A 15,514-nucleotide genomic window follows, 5' to 3' on the forward strand; every position below is an offset into this window, starting at 1 on the left:
CCCAGCTCAGTCCTGCCCCCAATACCAGTACCTCTTACAAGAAAATTGGGAGCAGTCATCAGCTGTGAGAAGTTTGCTTGCTGGATTAATTAGCTCTGCTCAGATTGAGGGCTTGTTAATTGTGTCTTGCAAAATGTTAGTGTGCTTGTTTCTGGAGCTAGTGTGTCATTGCACTGCCATCTAAACCTACCAACGGAATCAGATGTAGCATGTTGTGCCAATGAAGTAGACATGTCACTTGTCTCTTCCTAAGCCATTTTTGCTGTTGTGAAGTGCACATGGTGCTACAAAGTCTGTCACACGTTTGCTGACCATGGATTGGTGAGTTACAGCATGCACAGCTTTGCTCTTTGCTTTTTCTCTTGGGACAATTCAGGGGCAGCCTATTGCTTCCTTATTCAGATCAGAGGGTAAAAGTTGAAGTAATGTAATGACTTGGGTTTGCCCCCTGCAATGATTTACTACAGCTGGACAGTGGAAAACATTATTGGTCAGAAATTGTAAATAGAATTTGTTGGCTAATGAACATATTACGTATTTTTCTATTACTGCAAGGAATACAGCTAGGTCAAGTTTGCTGTATTACTTAGAAAAAGCTGGAAGTACACATAATAAAACCGAGAGTGAAGTGAAATCTGGAATTTCCCTGTAAACTGTTTCATCTTCCTCTGATTGTTGAGGAAAGTTACCTGTGATGTTATTTAATAATGGTGGCTCTCAGTTATGCTGGTTCAGTTTGTGATCTTGTTTTGACAACGAACTAACAGATGGGTCTGTATAATGCTAAGGTCATAAGCTCTAGAAAGTACTGCGTTTGGGAGGTGAAATGGGTGTCAGAGGTCTCACTTATTTAGGGTCTGCAGGTATTTGTCATTAAGATAATACGAATTGCAGCAAAGCTCAACAAAATTCAATATAAATATGATTTTTTTCCCCCCTGAAGCTTTTGTTACTATGTACTAGAATCCTTGGTGTTGCTTTCCTTCAGGATTCATGCCAGACATTAGTTTCTGTCCTTACTGAAAGAAAACAATTGTAAATTCTTTGGGTTAAGATTCAGTTTCTCTGAAAGTTAGTGTTTTGTTTGATTGTTTGTTTTCAGTGGACGTATTATCATAGATGACAGTGAATTAATTGTGTATTTATTATTATTGGAAAACAGGACTTGAGCTTAAAGAGCTAGGCTGAGCAGTTCCCTGCTTGTAGGGTTTATGCTCTGAAACACAGAGGAGCAATGTCAGTGGGTGACTGTGCAGGTGCAATGTGGCTTAATTAGGATGACAAAATACAATTTATACAGGAAGCATGCTATTTTTGGATCCTTATGTTGACACAAATCCCTTGTGAATTAAACCATTTAATATATGAAATTGAAAAAGTCCCTCTAATCTTCCTTTTGAATGAGCCGTGAAATAGGATCCGTGAACTGCCTGAAGTGTGAAGAGGTTACTGTGGCTTGTTTCCAATATATTTTTATAAGATATTATCAGATCTGCAGTAGCCAGGAGTTTAAAAGGGAACTTCTGTAATCTTCCATAAAGTAATGCAATATGTATCTGAAAATCAGATAATTATTTAGGTTGGAAAAGACCCTTAAGACCATCAAGTCCAGAAATACGTCCATTGTTCATGGTAAAAGCTTTCAGTGCTTTTCAGTAGGGAGTCATCTCGATGCTCCCTACTAAATGCATAATGTATTCAACTACAAGGTATTGCTTCCTATGAGAAAGTAGTTAAATAATTCTGTTGACTGTCTGGAGTCACACCTATTCTTCAGGAAGAAAAATCTGCTTGAATTTCATGTCTGCTGTAATAGACACCAGAGTGAAAATGTGATTCATGTGTAATTACCTTTTTTTTTTTTTTTTTGAAAGAATGCTCATATGAAATGAAAAATGCTCAAATTAAACAAAAAAGTTCTACTTTAGGACTTTAACCAAAACAATTCTAAGTTTGATGCAACCTTTAAGATAAGTGAATAGCCAGGATTTGTATCATGGTAAACTAATTTTGTATTACACTTGGTTTCTTAACACAATGGCAATTTTTAAGCCTTCTGTCCCTTCAGGCAGTATATATTTTGTCAGACATTAAGCTGTTGCTTCTAGCATGCAATCTAATAATACTAGCAGAATAGTAAAATTTATAATTTTTCTTAACACTCGTTCGAAATGTTTAAATCTTCCTCTTAAAATGAGTAATCTGTTCTTATTGTGACTTGATTTAGACTGAAAAGCTAAACCCAAACAGATGCACAGAAGGTATCACAGTTGCTTCTCTGAACAGTTTTTTAATGATCCAGGGTTTTTCTTTTGTGCTGACAGCTTATAGCTGTGCTTTCCTGTCTGCAGATTTGAGTCTTCAGCACTTAGCAAATTCTCAGCCTAATTTTTCTACAACTGCAGTGTGTGTGCTTGCAGATCTGTTTGCTGCACTTCCAGTGTTGATGCTGCAGTGCCCTGGTGGGATTTAGCTCTGCCTTCCTCAGGTTTATGCATGCAGCAGTTCAACTAGTATCAGCAGAAACTCTGTAGTTTTGTCTGTTTCTGTAGATACTGAAAACTCTACCTCAATACCAGGTCTGCAGGTGATTCTAATACAAGAGTCATTGGGAATAAACAATGTGCTGGGAACAGATTCCTTGATTTAAAGACGTGTGCTGTTAGCATGTGCCTGAGTCACGGCCTGCAAACCTGGGAGTGCCCAAAAGAGAGATTGCAGACTGTCCTGGTGAAGGCCATTTGTCGCTCAGCTTGTACTAGTGAAAACAAATCCAGCAAGATTTGGATTCTCTCTGGAATTCCTGACATCTGTGGTAGAAGACCTTGAAAGTGAGCAGTGGCCAAACAGTGCTGGTTTAATAGTAGTGGGGTGATTTGATGCAGAAAGTGTGTCAGGACTAGCTTGTACTGTATGCTTGGGGGAAACGGAAATTGGTGCTTTCAAGCAGTAAAGAATTCCTGAGTTGTTAAAGTTGTAGGAAAATAGCCTTTCCTAAAAACTATGCCTTAACAGGGAAATAGGTTGCATTTTGTATTATTTTGAAAAATGGTGTGGTTTCTTTAGCAATAGTGCTCTGATCTTTGCCTGATGCTTTGTCCAAACGTGTCTGTCACATCAGGATTTAACCATAGCTAGTTAATGGTTGCATGGAAACCCTTCCTGCAGGTGTACAAAGTGCTCTTAGTGGCTTAATGGCTACAATTTTTCATGGCCTGAATAAATCAGTACTATAGAAGGGGGGATATACCAATACTGTTGTGCTGCCTCTTTGGAGGAAACCTCAAATTAAGGTCTGATAAGTCTGATTTTTGTAATCTTGTTTTGTGTTTTGTTGTTGTTGTTGTTGTTGTTTTTGTTTGTTTGTTTGTTTTAATGAGTGGATACTCCTAGTTATATGTGTAAATACAAGCAAATTTGTGCACCCTACTGAATCAGTTACCAATTAGTTCATGGTAATATTTTACAGCTGCTGATACTGGAGAGCCTGATTACTCACCTCCCTATTCCCCTATAGAAGACCAGTCGCTGACCTGGTGAGTATATAACCCTCTTTTACTACCTTAATTCCCTAGTCTCTGTAGCACTTAATTCACTCAATTCATTTATTCTGTGAAGAGATTTGTAAATATGTTCAAAGTTTATTTACTGATGACAAGTTTTGCCTGAGGAATAGAGCTCAAAGTTTCCTTTTGGTATGCAATTTTTTTTTCCTGTTTCTTTTGTAAAGTAATGGAAAGCAAGTAATTTCCTGATACTTGAAAAAATGTCAAGGTATTTTTATTTGTTGCTTTGTTGTTTGTTTATTTTGACAGTTGGTCTTTTGGAAAAGCAGCACTTTCTGTAAAGGACTCGAAAAAAAAAAAAGCATTGTTGTAAATTGGTGTGGTTTCATGAAACTTAAGATGTGTTGGTTTCTGCCAATGGATGATAGGGTACAGGCAGGAGGGGTTTAAAATTCTGAATAAAGTTCATTGATACTGTGGCTTCTCAAGCAGGTAGTACTAAAATACACTCCCTGAACTGTATGAAACCCTCAGGTTTGTAGTTCCAGCATTCTAAGATCTTAAAATCTGCTACAACCTCCTAACCATGTTATATTTCCCTTACATTGAAGAAAATCTGTCCTATGTATGTGGCATACTGAATGTTTTACATGTTCTTTCAAGACTTGTGGACCAAATCTGAAACCAGGGCCCTGAGGGTCTGGCAGTACCTACAACCAGTGCAGTGGAACTGAAATATAGTCCAGCTTTCCTTCCCTAATTTTCACTCTTTGTGCTGGAGTGATGCTTTTACTCCTGTGTACCTCATTCTGAAAGTTAGCCTTGCTGTAAGATGTCTGACTCATAGAAAGATGTTGCACGAGTGACTATTGTGAGTAACATTTTTTTCAGTATAATGGCCCTAAATGCTGTTCTTCCCAATAAAAACAGAGGATAGATTGGTGTAATTTATACTATAGCTGAGCTCTCGGCTGGATTGGTATCTTTAAAGCATGCCCTATTTAATGATCAGTTCATTTACCTTTTATTGGAGCAGGGAAGCAAACATCTGTGCTGCTCTTTTTGCTAATTACCTCTGAAATTTTTGTTTAGACAAACTGTTCGTAACCCCCCTATTCTGTACTGCTCAAATTCTGTCTTGCATTTTCCCTTCCCGGTTCTTTCTCAATACCCTAAAAGTGTTTGGTGTGTTTTCTGTTTCTGCCTTTGCCCTCTCTTTCTACCAGCCTGATACGTTGTAATGACAGGTCTAACAGGAGTCTGCTACTTTCCAATGTAAAGCAATATTAAAAAATACGGTACAGGGTGCATGCACATAAGGAGGTGGAAATGAATGCCCAGCAGTGGGTGGAATTAACTCTCTTGGCAGTTGTACCACTGCTAGCCTGAAGATAGGACCAGCCATTTTTTCCTTTCTGGAAGTGTGCAGGGATTGGAAGCTGTTGTAGAAGGGGGAAAGGTAGCTTTCTTATTAAGAAACAACTAAATGAACTAATCGGTATATTGTGTTTTTTTTTTTCTCCTCCCTTCTTTCCAATGAACCCAGAGTTTTGTCTGTACTCACAACATTATTCCAGTGATTATATTTTGTTGTTTCCTTTCATCTTAGCGTGTGTCAATAAATGACAAAATACACTCAGATTGAAATGTAGCCACTTACTAATATCAGGGAATTTGTACTTTGGGGAATGTCAGAGTGTATTCTTCCATTGTTGCCATTATATGTGGCTTTATCCCTTGTACAGAGAAGTTTTTGCACAGTAAGTTTCTTACAGTGTTCAATTCAGGGTGTAACTGAGAAGTGACTTAATTTAAAAGGTAATGGTTTACTTGTGTTCGGTGTCAGTTTCAGAATTCTACAGCTTTATCTCAACTGAATGGGGGGTGCTAACAATGCATCCTCATTATACTATTGCCAAGTGTCTTCTCTGTCAGTTTATAAAGAATTTGATTCAGAAACAATTTCTTATGACATAGCAAAATTTATTTAGCAAAAATGGCTACGTGCCACATCTATAGAATAAAAAGAACATATATTCATATTCATACATTTAATTTGCAATAGAATGACACTAAAAATATTTGACAAGATACTAACCACACTTCTTTGTATGTTACTCTTATGAATTATGTTACAAAAGTAACTCAAAAGATACGTGCTTGGCCAGGATGGTCAAGATGTTCCAAAAAGAATTAAAAATACCCATTGAAATTAGAGTACGTATTCTGTGTTTTATTCTTAAATAACAGACATATGCATGCAATATTTAAATATTTTCAAATATTACAAAATGTGTGATATATTAATGGGTTGACGAATATGATGCTCTTTCCCTGAAAGTCAACAGCAAGGAAAAATGAACATTTGATAAATGTTCTATATGAACATCTGAAAAATCTGTTTCAAATTGGAGTTTATTTGTATGCAGGGGTAAGAGTCTGGGAATGACAATGACACAGACTTTCTTCTTTAAGCCACTGACTGTTAATGTAATGAACTATTTGCTAGATTCTGACTTCAGTTATTCAGGATAAATTTGTTTTGCATTTATGGGAGTGCCTGAGTATTACTTGGGAGCATTTATTTATGTTAAAAAATTGATTTGACTTTTCCTTAATGTCATCCTGAATTCAGAGTAAACCACTTAACTTGGTATGAGGTGAAAACATGAATATGTAAATGAGGATAGAGATGTCTTCCAATGTTCTTTCTCCTTCCTTTGTAGCCTTCCTTTAATCTCCTTTTGTAGCCTGAGAACATCCCTCAATCCCATGAAATCAATTCTGAACACTAGTCCTCACTGTCTTTTGTGGGGCTTTGGCCTCTGCCTGCTTTCCCAAATTCTGGAAGTGATATGGATGATTCAGAACAAATTGCTCGAACAACAAAACGCTCACATTTGACAAATTGATCAAACATTAAAACAGGTTGCCCAGACTGGTTGTGGAAATTCCATCTTTGAGGAGTTTCAAAGTCCTGAGCAGCCCAGTGTGACTTAGAAGCTGACAGAACGTTGAGCAAGGGCTTGGACCAGGTGACCTCCGGGGAGCACAGCAGTTCTTTCAAAGACACAAAATTTGGGGCACTGCTGGGAATAACTCAAGTGCCTGCAGAAGGATGTGGTGCAGACAGCTAATTGTTCTCAGGATGCTTGGCATGGGTATTGTCACATACTGCAGCTCAAGTGGCACAAGGTACAGATTTTTTTTAAAGGTTGGCCCTTGAGGGTACTGTAGGAATCACTTTGTAGGAGTGGTTCATTCCAGCTTAATGTTCGCTTGTTTCTTCAGCTTTAAATCATTGCCCTTTCCTCACTTAGGATTCACCTTGCAGGCAGTTCTGTGATGGACCATTATCAAACTTTGTATGTTTGTGTATGAACTTGAATACATCTTGGTACTGTATAGACTCATTGCATCGTCAACTGTCATTGACAGTTTAATCCTTGGAAATGTAAAGATGTGGTTAATAAGATTACCTGTCATGAGAGTGTGATAGCTTCAATGTTTTGAGTGACACTGAGAATTTCTGGAATGCCTAATGAAGCAGTTTTGAAAATCATTGCTCTGACAAAAAAAAAAAAATAAAACCATATACATATTCTCATGTTCTGGTGCTTCAGTACAAAATGCAATCTCTTATCTAGTAGTCAGTGTAAACAGTTGCAGGGTGTTCTGGTGATCGGATTTGGGACTATGTTTTTTGTACATTTTCATTTTCTAACAAGCCCTGTCATATTGTCATAAAAATTGAGCAACTCTCTTGCTCTTCTATTTAATAATAATAATAAAAATATTCCACTGCAAGAAGTTGAATAAAGATGAGTTAACTTTGTCTCAAAACTTGTATGTTTTACTGTGAATATTTTAGGTAGCTTGAATTGTTATCTTGTAGGCCAAGGAAGTAAATGCACAGCCTCTGAGCCTGCTTGTACTTAAGAATATGGATAATGAGAAACACTGCAGAAGTTCTCTAATTAAAATAAAATTATTTACAACACCAGCAGCTGCTAGTCGTAGAGACTGCAAATTCCTTTATAGCTGCTCCAGTCTGAGGAATTTGGAGCACGTAGGATTTCGCTTTGCTACAACTCATGCTTTTGGCAGTAACATAGAAGGTCTGCTCAATCTTCTGGAAGTTAAAGAAATGCAACAAAGACTTAGGCGGCTTTTTAGTTTGTTTTTGCTTTTTGCTTATATGAAATGTTGTTAAGCATTTTCTTTGGTTTACGTACATACTACTCCTAGTATGATGCAGCAAGAAAGGAAGAAAAAATTGCTTAGCTGCTCACGTGTGAGCTACTGGAGAGAAAGCTATTATAAGCTTAATTCTAAATCACAGAGACACCACTTTGCTGACCTTGCTATTGTGTGTGGCTTTCAGAGGAACTATATCTTTATAGTGTTTACTTCCTCCACTGCCGTAGGAGTCTGGCTTCATCTCCCTTTTTACAGGGAGTTTTAATGGGAAGCAGTGTAGTATATTTGGCTTTGATCCTTGACTTCTCTACAGCCAATGATCTTGCTGGGAGGAGTTACTCATTGAGAAATATGCTGCTTATGCATGCTCAGATTCAATTTCATTATACTCAGGTATGCTCGTTGACTCTGTTACAGCAGAGCATATGGTCCTCAAAGGCCACAATGTGGTCTGCATTCACTGGAAAGATCTGTGTCCTTGGAAAATAAGCTGAAAAGCATGGGGAGTGAAAGCTGATTGATAGTGAAGAGATACAAATGTCTTTAAGTTGCAATTTTGAATTTGGACTGACTGTTAATGAACTGTTCTAACAGCTGAGGTTCTGCTGTATGTAAGTCCTTAGACACACCTTTTGTCGTTAATTTTATGCTTCTAAAGTTGAGCATGCAAGTGGTCTACCTTGGTCGCTTGTGCAGGTCTATTATCACAGTATGTGACCAAGTCATAAAGGTTTACTTTGTTTTCCCTCATTCAACATGTGGGACAGATGGAGCTTACTGCAGCAGGTAACTGCAGTACCTTTTTTTTTTTTTTTTTTTTTTTTTAACTGCCCTGATGTCTGGCTTATCAGGAGCTATACAATAGTGAACCTGAATGAAGAATTATCAACTGCTTTGGTTCTTTTATGGTGACTATCAATGTACTATCTAAATACTTTGTTACTATTAGAGTAACTTCAAACTGGGTATCAGTATCAGTATGACGACCATTTCAAAGAAGGGGAATGTAGGCACAACACAATTAAGATAGACCTTTTCTGAGTAGCTTATGAATTTGTGGGATTGATTTATCTTGGTGACTTTGCATAGTTATAGCATTTTACAAGATATTTTTCATAAGCATATCTCTTGCTCCGTTTGCATTTTACAATGTGCAGTGCTTTGGGGGTGCTCTGTTAAACATTCAGCAAACAGTGGCTGTTGCAATTTCATCCAAGCTACCAACAGTGCAGTAGCTTCCTTTCAGCAATTTCTCAGACATTCAACAGGAGCCATTAATAATTAAACGCTGATGTAATCATTTACAGTTAAATATGCTTTTTGTGGTGGAGGGCTGTTCTGTTACTGCTTGGGGTTTAGGGGGTTTGTTTGTTTTGTTTTGTTTGCTTTTGAAGACTACTGCAGGCCAGGCTGTGAGAAGAGTGATGGGGACCTGAGGTTCCTACCGTAGCATATGGTTTGAGTGTAGTGCTGCACGAGCAACTTGTTGTCCTCTACATGTGACAGCTGTCTGGAAGCACAGAGGCATGTCTTGACAGCAGCCTCACTAGCTTTTTGCTTACAGAAAGGACGCATCAGCAACCGAGGCCTTTAAAGTTTACTTCCAAGTTCCAGAGGGAGGTATGTAGGTGTAGTTAAAGGACCCCAAGTTCTTTTCCACCACCCCCTGTTTCTCTCACCCTTTCACCTTTGTGGCTTTTAGAAACAATTAACAGCAAATCAGAGCCTCTGTTCTGATCAGAGAGAGAGGAAGCAGGTTAAAGAAATGTGACTTTGGCTCCATGCCGATAAATTTATGGAGCATTTTAGATGAGTTCTGGGGATAGCATATAAGGATATCATTCACTGGAGACTAGTTAAAGATGTGTACTATTTCAAAGATTCATTAGGAGGCACTTGGAAGTTGAATGATGATAGATGCTGTGCAAGCCTCTGTAAGTGTTGCTTTTCATTCTCTTTTTGTCAGTTTAGCAGTCCCATATATTACCAAACAATACTGTGATTAAAGGAAAAGGATCAGTTAATGAAGATGACTGGCAAATTACATTCTGTGACACTTTTACAAGTGAAACCACATCAGCAACTGTAGTGTACAATTTAATTGTTCAGTAGGGTGTATATTTGTTAGATAATAGTTGTGATTATTGCTGTGTTTGAGAGCAATCATTACAAGGTATAGTCATATCAATAATGCAAATTCCAAACTTGGTCCTGGTTCTTAGTTCCATGCAGTTACAGCACTGAACCCAGGGGGGATTGAGCAGTCTTCATGTAATCTGCAGTAGCATTATGTTTTGTTGAACTCCAAATAAATTATACCCAATGCAAACAGCTTTCTATTGAGATAGCAAGCAAGTTAGCCATTTGGCATTCTTTGCATGGATTTTTAACTTTGTTGGTTTTGAATCTTTGATGCTGAGAAAAGGGTAAATGTGATTATGGCCAAAACTGACATTTGTATTATATTTTTAATAGGTTTTGATTCACTAAGAAAATATTCTAGTACAGTGAGGGATCACAGTAAGCTGTAGGAAGTGAAACAAACACTGGAATATGATTTTTGAAGTAACTATAATATAGGCAAGGGGATGAACTAAGTGATCTAGTGCAGGCAAACACTTCACAGTCGTACCCTCAGTTATGGTCTGTTGGTATAGTTGATTAGAAATTAGTTATACATATTTTTTTCTTCATGATTTAATTTGTACCAATGCATGTTGCAAATAGGTTTTAATACAAACTGAAGTTCGTCATGCATTGTCTCAGGCTGTAGGCAAGGAATTATGAGCGCTTATGCCACAACCGAATACCACTTAAAGGGTAAATTAAATTATTCTTAGATTTCTGAGAATATCTCTGTAGCTGTATAGACTTCTATCTCTTGAAGAACTGCAAAACCTCTGCCTCTGCTAATTTCGGGTTGATTTTTCCCCTGTCAAGTGTCTGAGTATCTCAGTAATGCTCTGTCTGTTAAGCTGTAATTAATTGCCAGAGACCTGACGGTGAAGTCCACTCTGCTCCAGAACATAAAAAGGAGCTGTTTGTTACCTGTAATGTCATGACTTGTTTCCTTGAACAGTAATTGATGTCACTTGTAGATGATGTCTATGAACTTGGAATTGTGTTGTTTATCTGTGAGGGACCTTGAGAGTGTGATCTTCGAACCCAGTCACAGCGCTATAGATTACATCTGTAGCGCAAGAATTGTCTAGGGACATAAATTACAGCAATTAAAATTAGCTAGAGGAGAGAGAATGATGCATTATTAATTGGCATAGTCATTAAAGGGCTGCAAAGAACCTAAAAGAGATGCAGTGTCAATACCCAAGCACTGAAAGTGACAGACAGCGTGCAAAGACCAACAATTGTATTCAAAGCCTGAGGTCATTAAGACATGGGCAATTACGTGGAATGTTATAACTCTGGTTGAAGATTGCTCCAGCATACTAAAAATATGTTAAAATGGAAATCTTTTAAGACTGTTCGTATTCATGTAACTACTCTGAAAGCTGGTGTAGTGCAATTCATTTCTACCTAAATAATGGTTAGTGTTTTATTTTCAAGAAGTTGGAAGCAACAAAGAATTGTAAGGAAACATCAGCAATATGCTGAACTTAAACAGGGAAAAAAAAAATATTTTTTCAGCATTAAATGTAATAATCTGAGCTCATATAGAGAAGGATAAATCTTGTCACGCTGAAGAATGAAGATTTAATTAAGAGTCTTTTTATACTACAGAAACAAAGTCCTGCCTGTGTCATGCTGAGAAATCCGGCAATCTGACTAAGAGGCTCGTGGTAAGGCGGCTGTGTATCAGCTACTTCATTATTCATAAGCCTGCTTGTCACAGAGGTTTGGTGATTTACCTATCTCTGCTAATCTGTTGTATTGGAAATATTGCTTGTTTTATAAAATAGTTCACTTATACTGCTAGAAATGTTAAAAGGAAGTGTCTTCACCGAGAGAGAAGTTTTAATTGATTCATAAAGCAAAGTAAACTTTAAATATTGGAGGTGTTAGGACGGCAGTGTGTTTGTCTCAAAATCTCATGAAAGAATGCATGTGTGCTGGGTGGAGATTTAAAAATCCCAAGTAATGTCTGAATATTTTCTTACCTAAATCCTTGGAAAGTTTTTGGTTTTGTTTTTCGAAACTTACCAATGCTTTCCTATTCTGCTTGCTAAGAACTCAGATTTCTAATTCATCTCACCCTTTACCCCAAAGTTTAAACACTGAATGTAATTAGCTTTGCTGTGCAGATGCTGAGTTGAATGGCCTCTGTTGATTCAGAGAAGCTGAGCAGTGTCAGAGTTCAGTTACTGTGCTTTCAGGAAGGCCTCCTGTTGCCAAAATGAGCTTTCTTTTTTCTTTTTCCAAGCTGCATGCCAGAGTCTGGATCAGCATGCAACTGGTCTCAAGAAAAGCATGTATGTATAGCCCCTGAAAAAGCAATACAAATGTGCAGCCACATCTTCTCCAGCAGCAGCCACCCACACGTGAGTCGCTCCATTAGTAAATTACAGGACTCTCTGTTTGCCTCTATTAGGTTTGTACCTGTTTGCTTAAATCATTGTTTTCAGCATTTATCCTTCTGGGCACTGAGAAGAAAATGTACCATGGCTTTGGCTATTTAGCCTTCAGTCTGTGGTTAAAAACTATGATATAAGACAGCCTTTCTCCTGCCATCTCTGAGTGGTATAGTAACAGAGTTTACTTGCTCCAAGTACAATGATTTAGCACTATCACTGAATTGTCTGCCTTATTATATCTCACAGTTTATTATTTTGGCCTTAGATACTTTGCTTATCTGCTACATCCTCAAAACTCTGCCCTGTTTTAACTGCTTAGTAGTCAGAGCAAGTCAAGTGCAATGCAGTCAGTGTACTTCATCAGTTTTGTGCTCTCTGGATGTTTCTGTGATTCAATGCACGATGCCAACCAGGAACTGTGGAATTCAAGGTCTCTGGGGGTCTAAGTAGCTAACAAGCTTCCATTATTCCATTCCTGGCTTCCATCAATTTTGCTGCTGCTCTTTTCAGACTATTAAGCTGTGTAGGGAACTCATTGCTGGGAGCTATAATCATGTCAATCATTAGAATTGAGCCAGAATGGTGAATATTCAGTTCTAAGGCATATAGGCAAAGAAGTTTGGCTCTTGCTTTTCAAGCAATGTTTGATGTTGAGTGAAAGACGTTAAAGAGGTAAGCAAGAGGGAAACAAAGAATTAAGGCAGACAATTCTGAGGAGAGTTTGTCTCAGTATAACAGGTCCAGAGGTTCAGTGAAGCACTTCTTGTGTGTTCAGCTGCTGTGCAGAGGTATACAATGCAGGATAAAGATGCTTTTAAAAAAAAAGAACAAAACCACCATCAACAAAAAAGACAAGATGACAGGTTATTTACCCACAGACAACAAGCAACAGACCATAAACCCAAGGGTTTGCTTTACAAGAAGAAGCATGTTGCTCTTGCCGTGTGTGTTTGCTACCTTTCCATCTAGCAGGCTGTGGTGAGCCAATGCAGGGAAAGCCAAGGTGTTATCCTGGGACTTTCCATGTCCTAAAGAGCAGTGCTGTGCAGAACTGGTGCTTGCCAATGTTTTCAGCAGTTTGAATGCTGGGCAGGCTCCTGTCTTGTGAGCCAAGTCACAAAACAATGGTCACACAGCAATTGGTGGAAACCTTGGCTGTGCCCAGGAGGCTGTGGAGAACTTTGAGTAGGTGAGGTTCCTGGTTAGCATGGGATGAGCTGTGTACACCCATCCTGTATGTCACCGGGATGCTAGTGGTGTCCTCGTAGCAAAAGAAAACAGTGACCGATTCAAAATGGAAATATGTGCCTGCCTTCTCAGCTTTTTCACCTTGCTCCTTTGGCCCAGGTTTTCTGTAACACAATGTTAAAAATGTTAGATCAATTGCATAGAGGAGTAAATGACTTCGTTAATTTTATATTAAAAAAATAATTTGTTTATACAAAAGAACTATTCCAGACTGAATTTGTTATACTGAGATTTACTACTGCTGATTTGGTGCAAGGACTGAGCATTTTGCTGCAACTTGCTTGAACTATGAGATACAATAGGGAAGTAACTGTTGTTTCCACAGCACAGCATACTCTGCAACATCTGACTGCGATAAAAAGGACATGCCTGGCCACGTGGCATTAGGAAAGTTGTATCAGAAACGGTCTTTGCTTCCAGAGGTCTCTGTGGAGAACAGAAAACCACACAGAACACGAACTGATAGGATTATTAAGATGAAGAAAGGTATTTTTGTTTTAAAAATGACATTTCTAAATGTTAGAAATGTCAGTCGGTATTGGGTGAACAGCATACTTACGTTCCGGCTGCAGACAGCTGCGGAGCCAATTGTTACTTTCCTGACACTTCTCAAGGCTCCTGCATCGACATTGCTCACAGCATCGCTACAAGCTGGTCAGACTATCCTGAGAAATTAAGAGAACTCATTAAATGACTTGATTGAGGTAGGGTCAAAAGGTGATATTGATCTTTCGTAATGCCTGTCAGATTGGTTGCTTTTCACAGGTATTTGGCACCACCTGTTTCCATTTGAGCAAATGGGGCCCCTACTGCTCACAATTGCTGTAAGTAATAGTACCTAGGAAGCAAGAGATCAAGTAAGGGCTTTGTGCTACAGATAAAACACATCTTTCTAAAGTTCTCTGAAATCACAATTTTGATAATGATTCTGGGAGCTTGTCTGATGGTTCTGTTCATGACAGAGAAGAACATACTTTACAAAAAGAACTTTATAGGATTTTTGAATCAGACAATTAAAATCAGACATGAATTAGCATACTAACAATAGTATTTCCTAGGTACTTCCAGCATTTAGCGCAGCTAAGAGCTTTTACTTTAAACTTTTAATTTCCATTTTGAAAGGGTTTTTATATAACAGCTTGCAGGTCCTGTTGATGTTCATGGAGAAGTGACACTAATTTGATTTTCTGATGTTATAATGTTACTTGCTAACACATTGTGGGAATCTGACAATGCAGCAAACATGTAGGTATGACTGGGCAAGGTTTTAAAAATCTATTAGTGATTTGTGTATATGGTACCATCTTGAAATACTCACTTGTACATTTCTTCCAACCGTCTCACTTTTTGAGGGTCTCTTTTGCCAGGTACCAGACTGTAGTGGGTTTACATGGCAAGGTTTTGGTAGCAGGGAGCCATAGGGGTGGTTTCTGTGAGAAGGATCTAGAAGCTGCCCCATGTTTGGTAAGGGCCCCACTGCTGACCAGAGCCGAGCCAATAAGCGATGTTGTTTTGTGCCTCTGTGAGAGCATATTTAAGACAGGGAAAAAAAACGCTGCACCACACAGCAGCTGGGAGAGTGAGAGGAGTGAGGAACGGCCTTGCAGGCGCCAAGGAGAGGGAGAGGTGCTCCAGGCGCCGGAGCAGAAGTCCCCTGCGGCCTGTGGTGAGGCCCATGGTGAAGCAGGATGTCCCCCTGCAGCCCATGGAGTACCACGGTGGAGCAGGGTTCCACGCTGCAGCCCGTGGAGGAGACCACGGTGGAGCAGGTGGCCCTGCACCGACGGAGGCTGCTGCCTGTGGAAGACCCCTGCCGGAGCAGATTCTGGGCCGGACCTGTAGCCCGTGGAGAGGAGCCCACGCAGGAGCAGGTGACCTGGCAGGAGCTGCTGCCCGTGGGGGACCCAGGTTGGAGCAGTTTGCTCCTGAGGGATGGAGCCCGTGGTACGGACCCATATCTGGAGCAGTTCTGGAAGAGCTGCTGCCTGTGGGAAGCCCACACCGGATCAGTTCATCAAGGACTGCATCCCG

General features: G+C 39.1%; 1 protein-coding gene across 19 annotated transcripts in view; it reads left to right on the forward strand.

Moving 5' to 3' along the window:
- The window catches only part of SULF2 (sulfatase 2), a 165,187-nt gene that overhangs the window by 48,735 nt on the left and 100,938 nt on the right, over positions 1-15,514 (forward strand). For 10 of the 19 annotated variants that reach the window (XM_068701050.1, XM_068701033.1, XM_068701030.1 and 7 more), the window contains 3 exons: positions 3,470-3,536; positions 11,445-11,503; positions 12,085-12,202. The exons of 2 other annotated variants lie outside the window; for them this stretch is intronic. The gene's annotated coding sequence lies outside the window, so the exon portion shown is untranslated. Of the gene's footprint in view, positions 1-160; positions 322-2,813; positions 2,832-3,469; positions 3,537-11,444; positions 11,504-12,084; positions 12,203-15,514 lie in introns of those variants that run through there. 7 more of the 19 variants (XM_068701042.1, XM_068701043.1, XM_068701031.1 and 4 more) reach the window with 5 other exon arrangements.

The sequence above is a fragment of the Anas acuta genome, chromosome 16 (genome assembly GCF_963932015.1).
Source record: "Anas acuta chromosome 16, bAnaAcu1.1, whole genome shotgun sequence".
NCBI lineage: Eukaryota > Metazoa > Chordata > Aves > Anseriformes > Anatidae > Anas > Anas acuta.